This window comes from Protopterus annectens, chromosome 17.part0 (genome assembly GCF_019279795.1).
Source record: "Protopterus annectens isolate FY-2018-M chromosome 17.part0, PAN1.0, whole genome shotgun sequence".
Taxonomy (NCBI): domain Eukaryota; kingdom Metazoa; phylum Chordata; order Ceratodontiformes; family Protopteridae; genus Protopterus; species Protopterus annectens.
In genome coordinates, this window is record NC_056751.1 from 344,791,856 (window position 1) to 344,818,515 (window position 26,660).

The window sequence follows — 26,660 nt, forward strand, 5'->3', positions numbered from 1 at the left end:
TCTAATCTCTTTTGTTCTGTGTAAATAGAAATGTAACTGATTATGAACATCCAGCAAATTTAACATATATTCACCTTTGTTTTCAAATTTTGGGAAGAAAATGGGCAAGTTAATAGACTGATTCATAATGAATTCTAATACCACATTAAGAAACAAGGAAGGGTGGTTCTTAATGTCACTATCTTTGAGGAAAATCAAGTAAGGAGGTTTAGAGGATAATGCTTGATGTTCTGAAATTCTCCTAGCAGAGGTAATAGCCACTAAAATATTATCTTCCAGTTCAGAAATTTAAGTTCACATTGTCCACCTGGTTTGAAGCGGGAATGGATTAAGGCCTGCAACAGATGATTCAAATCCCATGTAAAAGTGGGATCTTTATAAGGTGGTCTAAGTAAAATAGTACCTCTTAGAAAGGCCATGCATATCTTAATAGAGGCTACAGAAGAATTGTCAGCTCCTACATGAAAGTTAGAAATTGCTGCCAATTGAATTTTAATGGTAGAGGAGTTAGCTACCTCATTACAAATTTCTGCCAAAAACTCTAAGGCACTATGTAATGGCTGAAAAGGGATGAATGTGTTTTTGATACACCCAACAAACAAACCTCTTCCATTTACTCTTGTAGATTTTTTTAGCAGAAGCTTTATGGGAAGACAAAAATATACAATGAAAAGGAGATGACAACATAGGTAGTCTGGCTATCAACAAGAGTGCAGAAACCAGGCTGTTACCTTAAGGTTCAAGATATCCAGATCAGTCATGGCTATTGGGTGAGACAGTAGGTCAGGAATCAGATCCAGAATCCAAGGAGGGTAATGAAGATGAGGCCAAAGGAAGGGGAAGCAAACCTGTCAAGGGCAGTACGGTGCCAATGAGGATGACTTTGTTCTTCAACCTTTTAACTTTCTGCAGAAATGTGGGAATCAATGGAGTTGGTGGATAAGCATAGAAAAGACTGGGTAGCCAATCATGAAGCACATCGTCCCTTGGTGATTCCCCCATTGAGGGCATTAGGGCAAAAATGCTGCTGCACTTGTTTAGGGGAGATGCAAAAAGAACACAGCAAGGTTGGCCACACTGATGAAAAATTGCTTCTATCACTTTCTGCTTGAGAGACCACATATGAGTAGCAAAATGGACCTGCTCAATTTGTCTGCTATCACGTTTTACTTCCCTGGAATGTGCATTGCTATTAAAAAATGGTTGGATGAGATTGCTCATTGCCACACTCTGAGTGCTTCTTGACACACGGGGTAAGACCTGGTTACTCTTTGTTTGTTGATGTACCAAACTACTGACATATTGTTTGTTTGAATCACAATTGTTCCCAGAGGTACAGCATCCTGAAAGGCTTACAACACTAAATGCACCCACACTGCTCTCATCTCCAGGACAATTACATGCAAATTGGCCTCTTCTGGGGACCAAGTGCCTTGGACTGTTTTCCCCAGGAAGTGCCCCCCACCCAATCTGGAATGCATTCAGGGTCACTGTGACCTTGGATTGAGGGAGAATAAATGGATGGCCTTGTGAAAGCTGATCTGATCTTATCCACCACCAAAGGTATCTTTTTGCATGCTTGTGTGATCCTTCTTTGAACTGACATCCACTGATAAAGATCTGACCATTGGGATGCTAGCATCCACTGAAGCATTCTCATATATCTTGCAGAGGACTAGCATTAAAGCAGCTGACACTGACCCCAAGGCCTAAAGAATCAACTGGGCTGAAATTATGGTATCATGAAAAATATTTGCAACCTGGAATCTCAATGCTTGTACTCTGGCTAGGGGAAGTGAAGATGTTGCAAATACTGTATTGAAATTTGCCCCTATGAATTCCAGTGTTTGAGATGGTTTCAACTGTGATTTGTTGTAATTTATTGTAATTCCCAGAAGGGGGCAAGTTTGGAGTACCTGGTCTCTCGTTATTATGAATAGGTGCCTGGTCAAAACAGTAATGCAACAGTCATCTAAATATTAAAACACTCAAAACCTCTGCAGTGTCAAGTAAGCTGCAACCACTGCCATACATTTGGTGAACACCCTGGGGGCTGTGGCAGGACCAAAGGGCAAGGTTCTAAACTCAAAATGATGGGCTCCCAGCTGGAAGTGTAAGAATCTTCTGGACCACCTGCTCATTTTTATGTGATAGTGGCATTTTGAAGGTCTGTCAAGAACATCCAGTCGTCCTTGCCTAGGAATGTCAGGATGGAATAAACCATGACCATTCAAAACTTCGAGTGTCGAACTAACTTGTTCAAGTTGCTGTGATCCAGAATTGGTCTCCAGTCCCGTTTTCTTTGGCACTAAAAATAATCTTGAGTAAGTTTCGGATCCTTTTTGGTCTGGTGGGACCTCTTGGATGATTGTTTTTTCTAGCAGCTTTTGTATTTCCAATGCTGCTGCTTTCTCTGATTGGGTGCAACATTGGGAAACTTTTGTGAGGATGGAGGTGGAAGGCAAAATGGAATTATATAACTTCTGTAAATAATCCCCTGCATCCAGCTGTCTTTCATGATATCTAATCAGACTCTCTGGTGCAGGGATAAATGACCCCTGATTGCCTCCAGAGGGAGACAACTGGGCCTCCTTACAGGAGCAATGATAGGGCCAATCACAGAATGTTTCTCTAGACCCTTGGTTTTGCAGGCCACCTCTGCTGCATGGGCGGCGTCTTCTATTACTGCACTCTCCTGTGCCTCTGGGGGAGCCATCTCCACGTGGATCTTGGAAAGGACTTTAACATTTTCTGTCCCCTCTCATTGATTCTAATAGAAGGTCCTTTGAGGGGGTCAAAAATGTACTCCTACAGCAGAGAGAGTCTTTCCAACTTTTTCACACCTGCAGAGTGTATCTTTCACATTGTAACCAAATAAGGAAGATCTGTCAAAGGAAGCACTGACAAAAGAAGACATGAATGGCTCCACAAAGTCACACAAGTGCATTCAGGCATGACTACTTATCAAGACGCCTGAACCCACTGCCCTTGAGGTACCTTCAGCTGCATGAGAAATAAGCCTTATGGACGAATCGGAGATGAACTGAAGGGTTGCCAACTGTGAGGCTACCAAAGCTCGAGTCTCTGCAGTAGTGGTCCCGAAAAAAGGTATTTGACATTCCCTTTATCAAATCTCTTGGCAACATAGTAAAATGTGTCAAATAATTAATTGATCCAAGAGTAAAGGTTGATAAAGCATAGACATGCTTCCCAAATCTGTCCAGTGCCCTGGACTCTCTATTATGGGGGTGGACAATGGAACTTTGTTCAGCAAGTTCCTTCTTCATGGCTGCCACCAAGACCATGGCATCCACTAGTACTCAAAAACCACAGAAATGGAAAGGCAAATGTATAAAAATCAACACTGGAATCAGATCCAAAGCAATGATTTACTGCATTTAGCGCCTCATCCAAAACAGCCTTCAAAGAGTACAAATTCATAATAAAACATTCCTATTTATATACTAACTGATTAATTAAACAATTAGTGAAACAATTAAAATGATATAACTGAAAAATTTAAAGCAAACATTTCCAGCTAACATCTGTGTTTAACCCCCTTGGTATAAGGGTGTCAAATTTTAAAATAAACACAGTTTCTTTGTATAATAATTTATTTTTAATGAGTCTTTCATCCCCCATTCTAACAAATACTTTTTCTAAAACTGTTGCCTCTAAAAAGTATGATCACAAGGATGTTTATGCAAAAAATGCATTGCTATAAGACTTTCCTCTTTCTGTTTTTTTAATATCTCTAATATGTTCCTGCAATCTCGTTTTAAATTTTTTCTTGGTTTCACCAATATAAAATAGGTGGCAGGGACACCTCAGACAGTACACTACACCTTCTGTTTCACAATAGAAAATGTCATTTGTGACAAATTGTTTCCCATTCATTCTAAAAAAACTAGGAATTATATTGCAACATATGTTACAATGGTTGTAAGGTCTAGTACCTTTGTTATTTAAAGAAACAGGAACATCCATAATAGGTAAAACAAAATAAGATTTCACCAACTTATCACATAAATTATGCCCTCTTTTATAAGCCACATAGGGCATATCATGAATTATAGCATTTAAAATTTCATCTCTTAGTAAAAATTTCCAAAGAAATTTCACCATTCGCCAAATTTTGTCACTCAACCCATTATATACTAATTAGTTAAAAAACTAAGGCTTTTCTCTGTTGCATACTGCCTTCTCAGAGGCGATCTCTGTCTAACATACAGAGCCATGTCCAACCCAGAACTGTTGAACATGCTCCATCTTAACAAAACCAAATCAACTCGAGCTACATGCTCTAGGGATATAAACCTCAGCACAACAATGAATAGAACATGCTTGAGGGATAGATTCCCTTCGCAAAGACTTCCCTTGCTATGGAACAAGGTCCCGATCTACACAAGACAGAGCCCCTCACTATCACTCTTCAAGAGTTTTCGGAATGAGGGAAGGCAAGGAGAGAGGATCTGGTTACTATCCTACAACGTATGAAGGACAATATACACAATATAAAAGAGGTAGATGGAACTGATTATATTTTTCAACATAGTGGCTCCAATGTTGTTAATTTATCAGGTTGTCCACTTACTGAGGAACAAAATTCTGTATTAAATCTTAGATTAAAATTTGTTCCTACCGTTATACCAGCATTTCATATAGTAAGACAAGAAATATTTAGGTTTGTCAGAAAATTGCATCTTAGGTGTTTTTTTTGCTGAACAGTTGAATACACAACATAAACTTTCCAGGCATTGTAATAATACTTTAGATTTACAAACACAAATAAATCAAACTTTATCCATGTTCTTACACAGGGGCTATAGCGAAGTTATGATTAAGGATGCTATAAATAAAATTATTGGTATCAATATGAATAAATATGTTCATGGACAGGTTGGAATTATTAAAAGACAGCAATCTAAGAAAAGTGAAAACATGTTCTTTATCACTACATATAATAAGTTGAGTGACAAAATTTGGCAAATAGTAAAAATTTCCAATGAAGTTTCACTAAGAGATGAAACTGAATACTATAATTCATGATACGCCCTATGCGGCTTATAAAAGAGGGCAGAATTTATGTGATAAGTTGGCGAAATCTTATTTTGTTTTACCTATTATGGATGTTCCTGTTTCTTTAAATAACAAAGGTACTAGACCTTGCAACCATTGTAACATATGTTGCAATATAGTTCCTAGTTTTTTTTAAAATAACTGGGAAACAATTTGTTACAAATGACATTTTCCATTGTGAAACAGAAGGTGTAGTGTACTGTCTGAGGTGTCCCTGCAACCTATTTTATATTGGTGAAACCAATAGAAAATTTAAAATGAGTTTGCAGGAATGTATTAGATATATTAAAAAACAGAAAGAGGAAAGTCCTATAGCAATGCATTTTTTGCATAAACATCATTGTGATCTTACTTTGTTAGAGGCAACAATTTTAGAAAAAGTATTTGTTAGAATGGAGGATGAAAGACTAATTAAAAATAAATTATTATACAAAGAAACTGTGTTTATTTTAAAATTTGACACCCTTATACCAAGGGGGTTAAACACGGATATTAACTGGAAATGTTTGCTTTAAAATTTTCAATTATATAATTTTAATTGTTTCACTAATTGTTTAATTAATCAATTAGTAATATATATATATATATATATATATATATATATATATATATATATATATGATTTTATATATATGGGAATGTTTTATTATGAATTTGTACTCTTTGAAGGCTGTTTTGGCCGAAGCGCTAAGTGCAGTAAATTGCTTCTTTGGATCTGATTCCAGTATTGCATTTCATCCACTAGTACTCCCTTGCTCCACTATTCCCTTCCTGTGGGATGTACCACAATTTTGTCTGGTCTCTTGGGGATAGGTTCAACCACATCAGGTTCCTTCCATGCCCACAGAGTTCAAATCAATGAGCAAATCATCAGTGGGTAGAGACACCCAGGAGGTAAATGGGCCAGATCCAAATGCCTCCAGAAACACTGATCCCTCTGGTGAAGGATTTTGGGAGGACCAACCATCCCACTGTTGAGAATCTCTAGAATGTCTCCAAATGAGATGTCTTTGGGGGGTGATCGAGGGGATCCTTCCCCTTCATCAAAATCAGTGTCTTCTATGATAGTTTCCTTTAGGAAATCCAAGTGCCTCCTTTTGCATTTTCTCTTTCAGTGTATTACATTGGTGGAATGTTCTGGGAAAGTGTCCGAAGAGACAGTGATACTCTGCTGGATAGTCTGGAAGGGTTTGACTGGCTGTTCCTGTGGAGTTGAATGTTGAGGCTCATGGCATGGACACATAAGATGCTAAAGGAAAATCTGAGGAAGGAGAGACCGCTCATCCCTCCGAAGCAGAGAACATTCTCTCCACTACCTCAAGGGCACACCATCTCGGGTAGAAAGGAGCGATGCTTCTGCCCCATCGGTTCCACCTGACCCAATGGCAATCTACCCAAGGCAGAGGTCAGGCTGAGGCTCCGAGGAGCAGAGATGGCTCCGAAAACTTCTGAGCTGACTCCAATACCTCAGATCTGACTAGGACAGTTCAGCTCCTAGAAACACTCAGCTCCTAACTCATCAGAGCTGGGTGCTCACAGAAAACCACAGATCTGAGAACACCACTATCTTTGGATCCGATCCAGATGGTCTTGTCAGATTCAGATCCAAGGACTCCCAAAGAAAATGTTAAATCAGAGAAAGAGCCAATAATGGAGGAGTAGAGCTGGCCAAGGCTTCCTGAACCAAGGGGGTAGGAGCTGGGAAAATCCCCATTTGTATCTGTGCTGACAAAACTTCATCATTCTATCCACATCAGTTTTGGTGAGACTCCTGAAAGAATGAGATGAAGCAATAGAAGGTGATTTGGAATGCCATCTCTCCAGGAAGCAAGATGGGACCCTAGACAGCACTAGGTCTATAGACTATGAGTACCAGATAAGAGAAAGTACCTTAGGACCTGAAGTACTTGGATCGGAAGACATTTTAGGTGATCCGGTGGAAGTCTTGGAGTCAGATAGCTTCGGATCCAACCTGGACTTTTTGTGTGGAGGCTCCCTTGAAGATGAAGTTGAAGAACCAGACTTTCGGGGACTTTTTTGGAGTATCCTTAGAAGGCATTTCAGGAGAGTGAGCCCCAGCTATGCCTTCCAAAAAAGTGGGAGGCAGCAGTCCTTTTAGGATCAATTTGTTTTTAAGGTCTACTATTGCTTGCAGATTAAAACTCTTGCAAAAACTATATTCCACATTAAGATGTTCTGGGCCTAAATAATAGATGTAGAGATCATGAGCATCAGAACAAGTCACCTTATGGCCAGATTTCCTACACTTTTTTAAATCCTTTTTCAGACATGATGGAGAAGCAAAGACAGTAAGAAAAAAAGTTTTTTTTTTTTTTAAAGTTATTTGAAAAGGGTTAGGAGAAATGAAAAAAAGAAAAAAGAAAGAAAGAGCACCAATAATTGTATGAAGGAATATACCAACGGTGTAAGAGGAAGGTTTTTATATATATATATATATATATATATATATATATATATATATATATATATATGTGTGTATATATATATATATATATATATATATATATATATATATATATATACACACACACACACACACACACACACACACACACACACACACACACACACACACACACACACACATGTTTCCCCTTCACAAGATCGAATGAATGGAAGCTCGAAATGCATAAGCTCGAGACCAGAATCTCGAACTTCCATTCACTCAAAATTGTGAATGGGAAGTTTAGGGTTAGAAAAAACAGAGTTTTGTTACCTTTTTGCAGGGGGCTAGGTCCCCCTGCACCCTTGCAGCTGTCATTTAAGAGCTGTGTGACCGCACTATAGCGGAGGACTGGAAAATCTTCTGTTTTGCGCTTATGCATATAGCGCAAAATGGGAGATTTCCCTTTCCTTCACTGTAGTGCAATCTCGGAGTAGGAATATTTAAGTTGGGGGTGTGGGGGGTGCAGGGGGGCAAAGCCCCCTTGCAAAAACATTAGAAAGCTGTTTTTTTTCTTTTTTTTATTTCCCCTTCTCATTTTCGAGTTTCTGTAAACTCGAGATTCTGGCTCGGAGTTATGAATTTCGAGTTTATAGGAATTCGATCTTGTGAAGGGGAACCATATTATATATATATATATATATATATATATATATATATATATATATATATATATATATACACATAAACAAGAAACATCTTTCTTAAATTATCATGTATGACATAGGCCATGTTACATTTATATAAATGGCAATAAACCATAGTGACACAATCTCAGTTGCAAACGTTATACATTCCAAACCGTGCCAACACAACTGTAGCTGCAAACATTATACATCACTTTTAACATATCCACTCATTGTTAGTCATCCATTTCATAGCTCATTCAAAACCTGCCTTCTTTTAAACCTTGTTCCTACTCTGCATGTATTGATCCCACAGTTCCCATTTTTCCTATGGAATTTGCTCCTACCCTTTTCTAAAGCTCCCAGTTCTAATTTTTTTAACTATGTTACTATCTTTACTTCTTGTAAACTTGGTTTAGACTTTGATTTTCTAGTAATGGCTTTTTTGGCAGTCATTATAATTAGACTCAGCAAGGCCTTACTATGTCTAGGCAATTCTGAGCTTGTATCATAGCTCAAAAAATCATTTCCCTAGTCACTCTAACTTCCTCACTCAGCATCTCCGACAGAGCAGTAGTCTGCAGAGAATCCTTGAAGTCTACCAACTCATTATGCTCCCACAAAATATGTTCCCAGTTACCTCTTTCAGGCCATCACACAAAGTTTTAAATTCTTAAGAAAAATACCAGCAGTTGTATAAAATAAATGAGCTAAGTGTACACAGGAGTAAGAAAAGGGGAACATTATTTAAATAGCACTTATCTCTAAATTCACTCAAAAGCAAAGCTGACAGTGTCTACATGCAAAAAGCAGCAGTTAGGGATTGGTGCATTATGGGTAAGGATGAGTTAGACAGTTTCAGTTGGCTACAGACTGTAATAACGGCCGAGTCAAATCCAAGGTTTGGATCTGAACCTAATGGTTGAGGAATGAATGAAAACTGGCAACATCAGATAAAAAACTTTTGTCAGATGTGACAGGCTCAAATGGATATGACAAGAAACAACCGTATAAAAGGTCAACCTGCCGAACAATACATGCATGTAACACAAAAGCTGGAACTAGACATTTAACACAAAAGCTGTTATACATAAAAGATGGGAATAATAACTTTTAATAACATAATGCTTCTGTAATGTCTTTAAATGTCAGTGGTCTCACAGATGAATACAAAAAAGAAAGAGTAGTGAACTATATTTAAAATTGCAGCATGCAGTTAAGCTGCAGGAGACACATCTGGAAAGAACTGAACACACGCATTTGATAAAGAAAGTTTTTCAGGATGGTTATTCAGAGGAATACCTGGGACAAAGGAAAAGAGGTGAACTTATATTAATTGCAAAAGGAGCTCCAATAGTGATAGAAGAGGATAAAAACAGATAATAATGGTAGATTTGCAGTACTAAGGGGCTACTGACAAAGGAGGAGGACTAAACTGGTATGCATTATATTCCACCTAAAACTGCTATAATGGAGCTTAAGAAAATTTTGGGAGAAATAATCAGCTTTCAGTAAGGAATACTACTTATAGGTGGGGACTGGAATTTGATTTGCAGCAGTGAAGAGGTATCTGGGGACCCAGAATGAAAGTATAACAAAGGAGGGTAGACTTTTGAAGAAATTTACGAAAATATTTGGCATGGAAGGTGTGAATTCAGTTCTAGCAGTTGGCAGTGAATTTACATATTATTCCCCAAGATACAAAACCTGGCCTAGGCTAGACAGAATTTACATTTCACAGGAACATGTGCATTTAATTGAAGGTCTTAATACACACCGAATAACTAAAATAAAAATGCAGGGTAATGAAACAAAAATGAGATACTGGTGCTTTCTTACCTATGTGTTGAAAAGAGATGAATTTAAGGAATGTGTACTGGAAATTATTCAAGAGCTATTAGAGAAGATAGAAATTTCTTCGGAAAATTTAGCTAGTGCGTGGGGTAAAATTAAAGTGGAGTTTAAAAATAGGGTGGAAATAAAATAAAGAGAGATATGGTTAAGAAGTAACAAGAATTATTTAGAGAGACTGACAAATGCTGAAGTATTTAAGAATTGAGGGAATTTCACAGAATAAGAAGAGGAACAACTGCAGAATGCTAAACAGAAAATAAGGGATTAGCGCAATAATATGCAAGAGTTTAGAAAGATTGCTGTTAAGCAACTATTTTTTGATAGTAACTCTACAGCACAGAAACATTTAGCACAATGACTCTGGTAATAGAAAGCAGAAAGAGCCATCACCAAGCTTAGGGAGCCTATAACAAGGAAGGTAACAAGAGATCCTTTAGTGGTATTAAAAATATTTCGGAAATTCTGTGAAAGTCTGTATAAAGCAGAGAAATATGGAAACCAAGAAAAGGTACAAATGGAAATGTTTAAGGAAGAATTAAATATGCCAAGGTTGGAGGTAGATGAGGCTCAAATACTAAAAAGATAGGAGGAAATGAGATAAAAATGGTGATGTATAATCAATCTACAGGAAAGTCCCCAGGAATAGATGGTATTCGTGTGGAAGTTTGGAAGCTAGGAGGGAAAAAATGATAAAGATCTGGAAGGTTTTGTTTAACAGTATTTTAAGAGGAGGAGAAGTAACGACATCCTGGAAGAAAGTGATTCATAGGTAGGTACTAGGCTATTGGCCCTAGGGCCTATACAAGCCTAGCCAAAAAGCTACCCTGGCTTTCGCCACCCAAAACAATTATTTTCCTGTGCCCCTGTCAAGCAGAACCACAGAAGTGATCCCCGGGGTGAATTTCCTATTACCCATCCAATCATCAAGATTTTTTTTGAAGAGTGCTAATGAGGAGCTCTTTTTGACATAGGTAGGTAGTCTGTTCCAGAGTATGGGAAGTCTCTGGGAAAGGAATGTATCCCTCCAGCATGTTCTGTTTATTGTGGTGACAAGGTTTAGGTCCCTAGAGCATGTAGCTTGGAAGGATTGGGATTTCTTTAAATGGAGCATGTCCAACAGCTCTGGGTTTGACATAACTTTGTATGTTAGGCAGAGATCACCTCTGAGTAGGCGATATGCGACGGAGTAAAGCTGGAGTTTTTTGAGACGGTCTGCGTAAGGCATCTGTTTGAGGCCAGTAATCCTCTTTGTGAGGTATTTATGCAGCCTTTCCAGTTGTTGTAGATGTCTTGTGAGGTACATACCAAAAAGGGTGTTGTACTCTATAATGGGTCTAATGAGTAATGAGTAGAGGAGAACAATTACCTCTTTTTTTCTGGATGAGAAACCTTTTGTGATGAGGTGTGCCACGTAGAAGGATTTCCTGACCACTGTGGTGATGTGATTATCAAAGGAGAGACTACTGTTCATCTGTGTCCCAAGGTCTTTTATCACACTTTCGGTGTTAAGTAGACTGCCGCCTATGTGGTAGTTCATGGGTACAGAGTTTTTACCAAAGGGGATTTTTGGCATTGAGCTTGAGACCATGGCTTTGACACCAGACATCTGTCTCAGTGAGGCCCTTTCGTAGGATGTCCACATCGTTAGGAGTTTTGATTATGGCTCCTAGTTTTCAGTCATCTGCAAATTTAGTTAGCCAAAGACTGTCTGTGTTAGCCTGTACTTCAGAGAAGTAGATACCAAACAGGAGATGACCCAGGACTGAACCCTGTGGTACTCCACTTGTCACTGGTCTGAAGTCTGATTTGGAGTCTGCTACTTTCACAGTGTGGGTTCTGTCAGTAAGCCAGTTAGCAACCCATCCTGTGACATAGGGATTTATACCTAGTTTAGTGAGTTTATCTATAATTCTAGAGTGGGGGATGGTGTTGAACGCCTTGGTGAGATCTAGATAGGCTGTGTGAACCACCTTACCCTCATCTATGGCTTTGGTGACTATGTGAAATAAGTCTATCAGGTTTAGGAGACATGATCTGCCTTTTACAAACCCAAACTGTGTGGGGTCCAGAGTTTGGAGATCTCCAATGTCTTTGTTTATGAGTTCCATGGCCTTGCAGACCAGGCTCGTCAGACTAATGGGGCGGTTGTTCCTGGGGTCTGTTGTGGCCCCCCTTTGAGGAGTGGGATAACCGTCGTGGTGCGCCATTCAATGGGCACAAAGTCTGAGGTGAGGCTATGATTGAACATGGTACTTAGGTGGGGTGCCAGTTCATTCTGTAGTTCATGTAGAAGGCAGCCTGGGATGTTGTCAGGTCCCATGGTTGCTGTATTCTTGGCTTTGGAGAGTGAGGTTTTTACCTGTGCAGCTGTGATTACAGGAACTTTGCATTCTTCCAGTATAAATTAGGGGGTGAGAGGGGGGTAAAGTTAGCACTGAACCTATCTGCAGGATGTTGGCATAGCCGGTTTTAGGCACCAGAGTCCTGGGGGGCCCCCAACCACAGCAAGTTATCTTATCTTGATATTTTGTAACATGTCTGTCAAACCAACAAAAGCTAGCACAGCAATCTTGTATACTTAATAAAGCAGGTAAGTAATAATAACTCATATTTATCTCCTTCAAAATTCAAACATCTTTAGTTATAGTAACAGTATTTTGTCAAGTAACAAGCTTTACAATTTCATTAAATATTTTACCAGTGACATAATGCCCCGGCCTAGGTTAAGCCCTGATGGTGGACATCCTCTTCACTAAAATTAACAACATAGCCAGTTTTAGGTACCTGCAATAACTGTGGCTGGAGGGGGGCCCCTTAATCATCAATGACTGTGTGGGGGGGCCCACAAAAACTGCTGTTGATTGGGGAATAACGAGGAGAAAAAATGTATTAAGTTTCTGTTATACTCTTTAACCTGAACAGGACTGTGATATGACTCTGTTAGGACAAAGTTGTAATGAACATAAGCAAAGTAAGCACTACAGAGATCAGCAGCCCAGGGTGACCGATCTCAGTGCAAACTGTGGAGTTTAAGAAGAGCTGATGCTTCTAATCTTCAGAAATGGTTCCTCTTTCAAGGTTTTTATACATACTGGCAGAACAACTGATACTGTAACTCTCAACATCTTTGCTGAAGAATTCTGTTCAGTGATAAAAATAATAGCTTAATAAAGTCTCAAAATGAGGAACACATTTTATATATTACTCTAATTCATTTAAAAAGTTACTATAATAACACATTTTGCATCAACATGCATTTTTAGACAATAAGTACAAAAATCTGATGACTGGATTTATTGTGACAGAGCAAAATTATGAGACAAAATCAGGAATATCTGTGAAATCAGGGATAGTGATAGGTATTAATTTACTCCTCACTGAGGTAAATAAAAGTGACTTATCCCTGTTGCTGTTTGATGACTGCTAAACGCAGTCACTGATCTTGTGTAGTAGTAGTACTAGTGTTGTACAATCTACTTGCTGAAATATGTACAAAATTAGCATTGGTGTGGTGTGTGTGTGTGTGTGTGTGTGTGTGTGTGTGTGTGTGTGTGTGTGTGTGTGTGTAAAAAAATATCACAGATTTTTATCAATGCACATATCCAATAATGCCGCATTATTCTTCAGGGTATCAATAAAAATGTAACTAACAAGTGATTATACTTCAAAAGCAAAGCATAAAATATATCATAGAGCATTCAGACACTTAGATCTTCTAGGAATCTGGTGACCCCACTCCCTAAACTGTATAAATGGATACAGGAGGCTCCCTTAATCATCCTTGACTGTGGGGACCACAAAAAAGCTGTTTTTGGTTGAGGAAAATGACGAGAAAAAAAATGCTTTCATTTTCTGATTGCACTCTTTAGCCTGAATGGAGTTATGATATGACCCTGTTAGGATAAAACTGATAGTAGCCTTTGTCCTCAACCACAAACATTCTAAAACATCCCTGCTCAGATGCTTGTGTACAGAAATTTACCATAGGTTATGAGGGGTACTGCCTGGTAGCAGCAAATACATTATTGCAATCATTATTTATTTTCACTTTCCTCACAATCAAATATCAAGCACATATACAGCTGGTTGCCTTTGGGGGTTAGGTTCGAAGAGTAAGTAGGCATGCTATGTATATGTATTTCAGAAGTCACTTGAAATATATGACTGTGGCCATTTGAATATCTGCTTTCATCCCAATCTAACACCAGAGGGTTGCATAGGCAGTGACTGTCTTTTGGGAGGATTAGGAGGCAGGCAGTATTCCCATACATGTTCTATGTATCCTCACAACAATTGACTTGTTAATTTATTTTGAGCTACTATTTTTGTCAGCTTTGAATTTTAAGCTTTGGATACAACTTGTCTTCATTGAAAGAAAAAAATAAGACTGAAATTCTTTTTCTTACTCACGATTTTGTTTAGCCACTTTTGGATTAAAGGGTTGGGAAATGCTCTAGCTTCTGGGGCACCGCTTAATTGAGTTATTTTCTAAATGGTTATTACTGTGCTGTCTTGGTCAAGAAAGTATATTGAAAAGACGGAAGGAAAACTAAAGCTGAACAGCAACATTGAATTTCTTTCCTTAATCATCATTTCTGTTCAAGCCATCATTTGGGCAAAAAATAAACTTAAAAGCACTTTAGAGCATATATAAAGTTATGGCTTGTAAAAGCTGAAGAAAAAGGTAAAATGTGAGAAATGGAAGAAAAAAGTATTGTGCATAACTGGGAAGCCCAACATAGGGGAAACTCTGGAGAATGTGTGTTTTTTTTTTGGCAGGGGCTGAAACAGTAAGCAGTGCCTAGGTTCAATTGCACATTAGTTCTCCCTGTACATAGAGTTGTTGTAATGTATCCTTGTTACGCCTAAATGCCAGTAACTGTAAAATATCCCTTTGTGAGATGGGCCAACACAGTGTGGTATGTATGCCTGTTGTAATAAGATTATTGTAGCTACAGGTCAGTCTGTGTGTACTACTCCTAAAAGCCTGCAGCATGAACTAAAAAGATGGATAGAAGTGGTGGCAGTGACAGAGTGATACTTAGACTGAAAGTGCCCAGGGGGCCCCAAAATGCTTACACCGGCCCTGGATGTTGGCAATATCAGTTGGTTCTGTATATTTAGTGTCATTGTGCTGTAACTCAGAGCAGATCTGAGTGTTGCCATTGAGATTCTTGACATAGCTATAGAATGCTTTGTGGTTGTCTTTAGAATCAGTGGCAATTTTGTTTTCATAACTAGCTTTGGAGGATTTTATGAGGGATCTCAGCTTCTTACTGAGGCTGACCAGGGATTTCCTCCAATCGTGGGATTTTACTCTTTTTTGCAACAGTTTATTTCTTTTGTTGTAGAGTTTGTTTATGGCAGAAGACCACCAGATTGGCTTCCTTTTTTGGGAGGATAGCATCTTGGTTCTGTTAGGGATAGCATGATCCATGCACTCATGTAAGTGGTGATAAAGTGCATTTGTGTAGGATTCAGCAGTCATACCTCTATTGTCCATCTGTATGGGGTGTCATGAGGTTTGCCACTTCTGCCTTAAGAAGCGTGAAGTTGGCTTTGGAGAAATTTTTTACGGAAGTTTTCCTAATGGGGGTGGGAGTGGGATGTGGATGTCTAGAGTGATTAGCTTGTGGTCGGATCTGACCAACGAGGAGATGACCTCTGGTGTGGAACACCGGTCACCCATGTTGGTGATGACAAGGTCTAGGATATTGCTGCCACTGGTAGGGGTATGGATAAGCTGATCCAAGGTGTTGGAATTGATGATTTCCAGAAAACGTTGAGCAAAAGAGTTGGTATAAGAGTGGTTTTCCCAGTTAATAGTAGGGTAAATGAAATCACCCATTATTAGAGTATTGGGTTGTACCTTAATATTTTCCAGTGTATCAAGAAAAGAGGAGTGGGAATCTTGGGGCATGGTGGGTGCCCAGAGTTAGTTGAACTTGGATAATCTCGGATGCATTATGCTGAGATACTAGCTTGGAGGTGTGGATATCCTTAATGAATATGGACACGCTTCCACCTTTAGTGTTTCGGTCCATGTTTGGTGGCCTAAAGGTGTGGTATGAATTATAGCCTCGTAATGCAGGGGTCCTCTCTGGAGCTTTGAACCAGGTCTCTGTCACTGCACAGATGTCAATGTTCTAAGGAGTGTCTCGAGTGAGTGCATTTTGAGGTTTAGACTTCTAACACTGAGTAGCATTACCCTCAGATTTTGCTTGCTTGTACCTGTTATGGTGGTGAATTTGTCATTTGAACCTTGCCTAAAAAAGGCACTATAGGGGTGGCAAGAGCCTTTGCCAGTATCTGGAATCCCAAGGGCAACAGGTGCAGGCTATCTCTGGCAAAGCAGTGTGGTCTGTCGATCATGTCATCCCAGGCAGACAGCTACTGGATTCCCTTAGAATGACACCAGAAGCTTAGCCAATTGTTAAAGTCAATTATTTTGTCCTTGTATTGCGGTATCATTCTGGGTGATGGCAGGATGCTACTCAGGGCTAGGGTCATACCTGCCTGGGCTACAAGATTGGAGAGCTCCTCCATGTCTCTTTTCATGTAGTCCAGGGAGGTATGTCTCAGGTCATTCACACCAACATGGACAATGACAGAGTCATATTTGTACTTGTTGTGGAGTGACCTGAGTGCATGCGTTATGTGGTGGATCCTGGCACCTGACAGGCAGCTGACAGTAACTTTTTCCTTGTTTAGCCTGGTGCGTGGAACATCAGTGTACCTGACTATAGAGTCACCTATGACTAGAGTGTTGGGTATGTTATGCCTTATGGGCTGTAGTTGAGTGGCATACTGAGTATGTGGGCTATGTGTCATTTGGGTTGTGTTGGGGGGGTGGAGGTTGCTTTCATTTCTGCTTTGGAGGTCTCTGTTGTTTGGGCAGATTTGTACTGAGAGCCTCCACGAATGTAGGTGTATGTTTTGTGCTTCTTTGTGTTTTGGTGGTGTAGGTTTTGAGGGACTATGTGATGAATGTGGTGCGGTGCAAGTGTAGCTGTAATACCTAAAGAGGGTAAAGATCCATCAGATCCAGCTTCATACAGGCCCATTTCAATACTAAACCATGATTAAAACATTTTTATGTCTATAATGACTAAAATAATGGCAAAAGTGATGCCAAAATTGATAGATATGGATCAGTGTGGTTTGGTGGAGGGGAGGCAAACATTTGGCAACATTAACAGAACATTGATGATCTAGAAGATAGCAGAATGTAAGAAAATACCAATTTTGTTGGTGGATCTTGATGAAGAAAAATCATTTGACAGAGTAAGCTGGAACTTTATGAGCAGGGCAATAGAAGCATTTGCATTCCTTGATAAAATTATAAGGTTGATTAAGAAGATATAAGAGGGATCGGAGACAATAATTAAAGTGGGTGGAGTCTTCTCTGACAATTCCTGCTTGAGCAGAGGAACCAGGAAGGGTGTCCTATTTCCCATCTAATATTTGCATTATCTTTAGAACCACTGGCAAAAATAAATAAATAAATAAATAAGGGACTCAAGAAATTCAAGGATATAATTGGTATGGTAGTAAAGTAAAGCTGGCTCTATTTGCAGATGACATTATTTTATACCTGACAAAACCAGAAATGGACATTACAGTGTTGTGGACCATTGTTAAGACAGTTTCAAATCTTTTCTAGATACAAAATGAATGAAGCTAAAACAAAGGCAACAACAGTAAATTATGTACCCACACACAAATTGGTTCAGCAATATCTATACCTATGGGGACATGATAAAATGAAGTATTTAGGAGTATTTACTAAAATGACTGTAGTGAGGCAGCTAAAGATATATGGGAAGAGACTTAACAAAAGATAATACAAAAACTGTGAAATTAGATGATCTGTTATACGAATATGGATAATAAGATACAAGTAGTTAAAATGTTTTTAGTCCATTTAATCTTATTCACAGGCCAGGCATATTTTTATCAACCAGAGAAGAATTTGTGGACAGCAATTAATAAAGGGTTGAAGGATTCTATCTGGGAGGGGAAGATGGCAAGAGTTAAGTGGGATAAACTGATTCTTTGAAAAGAACAAAGCAGATTGGGATTACCCAACTGGAAAGGGTATTTCAGAGCTACACAGTTAAGGCTCCTATACATACAACAAGCAGAAACCAGTGGAAACAGATGATGAACGGCTATTAATAGGATGTGCTGGAGGGATAGATTCATCACCCAAAGACTCCCCTGCTGTGGAACAAAATCCCGGTATGGTGGACAAAATCCCGGCACACAGAGGCACAGCAAAATAATGGCAAAAAAAATAAATAGTTGATAAAATGGGGGGGCTCAAGAAACAATGAAAAACTGGGATTTTGGATGCAGATCTTTAAGGAGGATAACAATAATCATACAGAATATTATATTCATAAAGTAGCAGAAAGTATTCTAATAACTATGCTAATACGGGAATGGAGGGAGGAGATTCTGCCGATAGGGATGACTGCAATTGGGGATAAAGACAATAGGCAAGAGGGGTCTGGAATTTATTGCAGAAAACTGGCAAAAGAACCAAGGTATTGGGAGCAAACAACTAGAGAGGGAAAGGTAATAGAATGGGCAGACACCAAGAATTTATTTGGACTGCAGGTTAGAGATTGCCTTCCTGATCAAGGATTGACAGCAGAGTATAGACAAAGAGAAAGAAATGGGGGGGGGGAGGTGCTAAACAAAGACCAGCACTGGTAGAGTTTTTAATAGAATCTATAACAGAAGCTACCATTAAAGAATGAATAATTACTACAGCATATAAAATATTGCACGATAACTATAAGAATCAATCATAGGAGGTTAGAAAGGATTGGAAAGAGAGATTAGATAAGCAACTCACAAAGAAACAATGGGGGATATATGTATGTCTCCCAAATATGCAACAAAATCTAGAAGACTTAGAACTTTTGCTTGGAAATGTTTACACATTTTTATACCAGAAGTAGACTCTAAAGAATTTTTTCTCAGGTAGACAGCAAATGTTGGAGGTGTGTTGGGGAAGAAAGAGGTAATTCGGAACATATTTTCTGCGAGTGTAATGAGTTGGCAGACTTTAAAGATTCCCTGCAGAAACTCTGTCAGAGATACTGGGTGAGCAAATTGGTCTAACTAGGGAAATGATTTTTCTGAGCTATGACACAGAATTGGAATTGCCTAGACATAGTAAGGCCTTGCTGTGTCTAATTATGGTGGCTGCCAAAAAAAATGCAATTACTAGAAAATGGAAATCAAAGTCTAAACCAACTGTACTAGAAGTATTGAATATAGCAACAGAGATAAAACAACTGGAATTGGGATCTTTAAGAAAGGGAAGGAGCAAATTATATAGTAAAAATGGAATAGTGGGGACAATACATACAGGGAAGGAATGAGGTTTAAAAGAAGGAAGGACTTGAATGAGCTAAGTAATGTCTAACTGACAATGACTGGGTAGACTATAAGTGATGTATAATGTTTGTAACTAGGATTATGTCAATATACTTTGTGATGTAAAATGCTTGTAGCTGAGATTATGTCAATATGGTTTGTTTCATTTATATAAATGTATGATTGCCTTTGTCATAAGTGCCAATTTAATAAAGATGTTTCTTATTTAAAAAGAAAAAAGACTAAACTGATAAACAGCCAAAAATAAAAGGCAAAGCCTTCTAACATTGTAGGTTGGCAGCCTGCCTCTGCCATTTACTCTCAGATCTAGATTCATAGGCAGATGCTAGACTATCAGTCTGCGGTCTATTGCAAGCCTAGCCAATGACCAGAGGTCAGAATCAAACCCTGAATCATGTATCTGTGAGGTTAAGGCCTATACCTTTATGCTAACCCTCTCCCGTAATCTATTTGTTAACCAGGTAGGCCCACCGGACACTAAGTCCCGTTTGCAAGCCATGAGCAAAGGCAGATTAAGTGTGTGACACCCGTGCACTGGCCCAGCAGTCAAGGAGCCTCAGTTCTCACCACCAACACCAGCGAGGGGCGTCCATATAGGGAAAAGATAATAAATACACACACAGTAAAGTATAATTTCCCTTAAGAGCACACAGAGATCACAGTCGGTCTGGGGCTGGTTTCTCCCTTTCTCTCTATGTCCCCAATAAGACTCCCCACTGACACCACTATAGGGTCCAGATCTCAGCCTAGTGGGCAAGCTAAAACCTCCAGCCCTCTCTCTGTCCAACCAGTGCTTCATGTCCCTGCCCAAGTAGCTGACACACACACACACACACACACACACACACACACACACACACACACTGAGATAAGAGTTATATACAACCACACAGACACTCCTGGGAAAGTCTGACACAAATTCTCCAGCTGTGTCCCTTTTACCCAGACTGTACGGTAGCACCACTTGCCACCACCCACTAATATTTATCAGCTACTAAAAGGCCCTTCTGAAAGAATGTCCAACTATACTGTACAATATTATTATCCAAATGGTAAGTGCAACTTAACAGTCAAGGCTTATTGAAGTGACTTGGCCATATCACTATATACATGCAATGTACTCTAGAGCTTAAATTATCTCTACACAAAACAGCCACAGTTGAAAGGTTTAAAATATTTAATAATAAATAATAAAAACAAGACAATACTCCTTATTACACAGTGCTAGTCAAGAGTTCAGAAATCATAGAGAAATACTTAAAATAATACAGCAGAAAAGTTCTGACATCAATACAGAAAAAGCTAATCTAATCTTCCTAGTTCCTAGCTATATCTAAGAGAAAACACAGTTCTAAAATAAACATACATATCGAACACAGGCAGAGTGCTGGTGAGTTGGATGTTCTCAAGACAAATGCTTGACTTATCAGCTTTCTTACAGCAGGGTGCACTGTTGTTACATTTTTTTCAGTTCAACATCCAATACAGTCTTTTCACATTTAAGAGAACAATACTGTGGCTTACATTAATATTTACAAATGACAGAATTATCTACAAAATTCTATCTGGCTAAGCTGTCAGCCTTCACCTATCTTCACAAAGTGACTTACTCAAGGTCACACAGTAGGTAAACAAGAACTGAGGAGAATTAAACCCTGTACCACATGAGCTACAGCTTGCAACCTTAACCTCTACACGAACTGTGTATGAACCAGTCCCAAGATACATTTAATTAGTACATTTATTTATATCTTTCACACAGCTGAATGGAAATGCTTAACATTCATGCACATGCCCTCTTTTATTTTGATGCAATGCATTTTTACTGAGCATGTATGTGTGGTGCATTGTAACGTAATCTGTGTTCCAGTATATAACGGAACAAATTCAAACCACTGCAAGTTACATCAAATTACATGACATGCACTATCTGCATCAAATGTGCAGCTGCTCTGCTGTGGCAGACAGGAAGTGAAAGCAGCTACCACCCAGATGAAAAATGAAAATCCCAAATCTGTAAGATCTGGTATAAATACATGGAAGGACAATGATGAGCAAACAGTGGGCACCTGCCTTGGTAATGGGGTAGGGTTGTTGCCCTCTTACACAAAATATGTATCTGTAGCTGATAACAATACCATGACAACATCAGTAAAATTCAACACCAGACCCACATATATTTCTGGTATACCTAAGAGAATGGATGCTTCCAAATGCAAATAAAAATTTAATTTAATTTCAGCAATGTTCTGTAACAATGCAATGATGTCATTAATCTTGCATTTTTACCTGGGTTGATGTGGGAAAAATCTATTTCAATCAGGAACACTATTACACTACCACTCATACTGGATGATGCAGCTGAGCTTTTCTGTGGTCTTCCTCACAATAAGCTTAGTTAGAACATATGAAGCTATGCTGCTGATGAACATCTGACTATATATGTGTAGCCTTTACAGATCATTCAGCTATCAAAATGCATCAGACGATTGATGACCACAGGCTGCAAAGAAATGCATTGGCCTTAGCAGAAAGACAAAATATGTGCCTGAACGCAAACATAAATCTCTGATTAATTTTCCAACAATACCACTATTACTTTTGTATGCATGTGCATGTATGTGTGCATGCACACACGTGTGCTGGGGATTAGGTGTGTTTACATAGCTGTCTACTTAGGAAATTAAACTGAGTCCTAGTACTACAACTAAAAATCCCCCATAAATTGCAACATATTGCATGGCCTAATAGATGCTGTTTGTTGCTTTGAGCTTGTGAAAGTTTTACAGTTATATTGAATCTTACCTTTCTGTAACATGATTCAAGAAGGAAGTTGTAGTTTTAACCTGAATAGGTAAAATGTGGATAAATGTTATTACAGTACAAATGGGACAACAGCTGATAGAGAGCTGTCTCCTCTCAGTCTCCCCCTCACATATTCAGGATTTTATATCACTAGATAATATGAAAGTAAGGTAATTAGCTTTTGTATTTAATGCTCAGTTAGGTCTTAGATACCCAAGCATCAGTGGTCCGCCTAATCTTACATTTTGGAATAAATACAGAATAACACATGGGGTGATGTTCCTAAGGATAGACAATGAGATGTTTCTTGGCAAATAAGCACTCTCAGAAGTTCACTCAGAAAGAGGAGAAGGGAGGGGTGTATAAAGTCCCCCAATGAACCTTCTACTCCTTGTTTTATTTTACATAATTGTTGGAGAATGATTTATTATCACAGCAAATAAAATAATAAAAACCGATGTAGAGCTCAAAGCATTCAGGGGATTTGCTGACATTGCATGCAAACAGAAAAAAATAAAACTAGGCATTCTGACCATTTCGATGCACAGTTTCAGTAGCATGGGAAATTTGAACTATAATGGAGCTCATATATGTGAGACATTTCTCTCTCATTTAGTTTATGAGATATGCATTATTTAATGTTTATGTAACCTCCTTCATCTTAAAGATATGAGATGCTTTACATGTTTGTCTCTTCATCTCAAACAAAGTGGCTTAATGGTAGAGAAGTACATTATGGTAATATAACAGACCTCTAAATGACTAGATTAGATTAGTTGGCGAACTCAGAGGACACATCTGACTGGTCTACTCAAATTTCTTCTCAAGTGGGTTCAATGACTTATACTAATAACATTTTATATATTTGTTTTTATAATAGCTCCTTAACTTTTACTGCAGTCTGTTAGCACATTGCTGACAAAAACATGAAGTGTAGCCGCCATGACTGTTTCCCCACTGGAGGTAATTGTATATAATGAGATAGGCCATTTGTATGTAAAAGCTGGACTCGTACAGTATTTTTCTCCCTGTTCAAAACAGCAAACAACTAATTTATACAGGGCTCAACTGAAGCACCTACATAAAATTAACAACGCTGACACTGTTATCTTGTTGCATAATGCAACTCTGTGGTAACTAGATATGTTTCAATGAAGAATTATGTAAAACAACAATGATTTAAAGACCCACTTGACAACAGAACCACTGCTCACATAGACAACTCCCATTTGAAGCATGTTCTGTCAAGTATGAATCATTGTAGACATTACATTAGTGCATAGCTATGAAAAGCTAATATTCATGTTAATGTGGCATACATGCATTAGTTTGATTTTGCTTTCTCCAAAAAAATCTTGCCTTGATATCCATGAATGAAGTGATAGCATGTGAAAAAAACACATATCGTCTTTTGAAATTAGTTGACGTTATTGACAACTGTTTAATAAATCAGCACAATAAAGCTAGACTTTTCTTAGGTTTCTGTAACAGCACATATTGTTAAACATTGCTCTTATTCAATGATGAACTGCATCACATAAAACATAAATAACAAATGCTTTTATGTTGGATAGCTGCCTGCACCCCAGTTTAGTTTCACCAAATTTTTTTGGGTTTCCAAACCATGATGAGAATAGACTCCATTCCTAAATCAGGGTATAATTAGAATTCATAAAATTAGTATTGTTTTAGTCTTTGATGTTAGTCAACTGTGCTCTTGCCAGCACACAAAATGTGTTCAGAACCTCCTTCTATAATTCAAAAGGGTTTACATGTATTGGTAGCATATTAATTATGACAGTAAAATCTTTTTTATTAGAACCAGTGCTCCTACCACAGTTGGAACTGTCTGTGTATCTTTCTTTCACATTGTTCTCATTTCTGCCTGCAAATCCTGCCATTTTATGAATTTGTTTCTCTTTGTACATAAGAAATCAATGGTTGCAACAATTTCAGTGATCAATGCTACTTTTGTCTTTTTTCAAGGACTACTATATCTGGTTTTCTCACATCTACTTTTTTAACAGTTTTTAGTGGGTGATCCCATGTGATATATACTTCATCATTCTCTGTAATCCTTTGTGGTTTATGTTTCCAGTGCTTTTCAGCTACTTTTATATAGTAATGGTGCTACATTATTGTACCTTTCAGTATACAGGCCCTCTGTCATGAGTGCATCACAACCAGCAACAAGATGTGTGACTGTTTCCAGTTATTTTTTACAGAACCTGTGTTTGTTTGTTTCTCCCACCCTTTCAAAGGATTTTAGTCCACTATCTTGGATCGTCATTCTTACCCTTTATCTTTGGTTTCAGTTCACCAGTCCTTAACAATTCCTGCATCAGATCTTGGTCAACGTGGATTTTTTTCCAGAAGATCTATATACTTGCCAATATATTTATGTTTTTTCCACTTTCTTTTCTTCTCATCTGATCCTCTTCCTTATATTATTTCTTTTGTTTTATTATTTATTTGGAATTTGCCTGAAAAATCTGACTGGGTCATGAGGTACCCATTTTCAGTGGAGGCTCCAGATACATATGGTTAAAAGAATGAAAAACTACAGACATAATAAAGTCATAACATTCAAGCACAAATATGAAAACAACACATTAGTTTGTCAGAATGAGAACTTAACGGACATAATAAAGTCATAACATTCAAGCACAAAATTTGAAAAATTGCACATTAGTTTGTCAGAATAAAAACTCAACAAACATAATAAAGCCGTAGTGTTCAAGTATAAATTATATAGAAAGACTGATAATAAGAAGATGCAACATTATTTACATAACAGCTGATTATCATAATGATTACTAATATTCTAGAGGTCATGAAATATGGTAACAGATTATATCAGTGAAGACGTAGGATAGTACAAGTAGAGAAGGGTAGGGTGCATACCTCTCAACCTGAAAACATCAAAAATCTGGACAAGGCCCATGAAAAATAGGTACAAATCTGTACGCTGATTAACATAAAATTTGCGTACATAATTATGTAGCCACACCCACTCAAATGAATTGTGGGATATCAACTTTCAAACACAAACTGAAGGACAACCAAAATATGCCACCACTACAGACAATACATACCACTATGCCAAATCAGCTTCCTGAAAGACATGAAGACTGAAACTTAAATGGCTATCATTTAGTGAATTCAGTTCTCACTTCTCACCACCATAGCTTTCAACCTCTTAGCACAAAAATCCTGGACAAAGCCAATAATGGGGGAATACAGCCCCAAAACAGAGACAAATTTTAAATACTGATCTTATAAACTTAGAAAATTGCTAGAATAAAAAGTTTGTTACCATTTATTTTCTGAAGAATATGAAGGCTGAAATTCAAATGCCTGTCATTATTTAGTGAATTCAATCCTTACAAAGTAATTTACATGCATCTGTTTACTTATCCCAACATAATCTGAGTATGCTGTTTCATCTATAATACTAAAAAGGAGGGATTTCTGTCTCATGTTACCCAGGAAACAATTGCAGCCTAGCAACATTTAAGATTCAGAAAATAAAAATATATTATGTTAACAAGAGATGCAGCTAGTTGAATAAAATCTGGAAGGAACTCCACATGAAGATGAAACAGATAATTCTGGACTGTTTTAAGAACTTCTTAAGTGCATATCAGTGCTTGTTTTAACCCTTCAGTGAAATCCTACACTAAAATTCTGCTGTCAAGTTCAAGAATGCCATATAGATATTAACATTTTCTGGGAAATAATCCACAGACCAGGCCATTCTTAAATATTTCACTGCACAGAAACAATTTCTATTTGTTGGTTATAAATTAATATACATTTAATTTGTTGCCAATATATGTAACTAGATCATAATAACAGTCAACCTCTCTAAGCATTAGATCTTTAATGGCATAGGGCTAATTTGTATTATTGCAGGCAATGGAAGGTAGATTTTGCAAACAGTGTCAGTGAAGCAATAAAGTCTTACTCTTAAAATATGGCACTATTGAGCTCAGTAGATAGATTATGTACCTTTCCACCAAGTAAAAATAAGTAGTCAACCTAACCTGCTACCATGGACTAATAAGACTACAAGCCAACTCACGAGAGATAGAAGCAAAGCCTGTATTCACTATAAAAGAACTATGACAACCATAAATTGACAGCTAAAAGAAGTAAAAAAAAAATGTCGAACAGATATAAGGAAATCAAAGCTCACCTACTTCACAAGACAAGAAAGAAACCCAGATTATTGTATTCCAGACTGTTTGTTAATCTTCATGGCAAAAAAACTGCAAAACAGTGGCAAACCCTTAGACCTTTAACCACAACAACACACAGCTAATGTTTTATCTGTTTTAAATCTACAGTCAGCCTGTGTAACTAACAAAATAAGAAAGCTAACTTCAACAAGAGGAACTCAAAGAACTGCAGTAGCACAC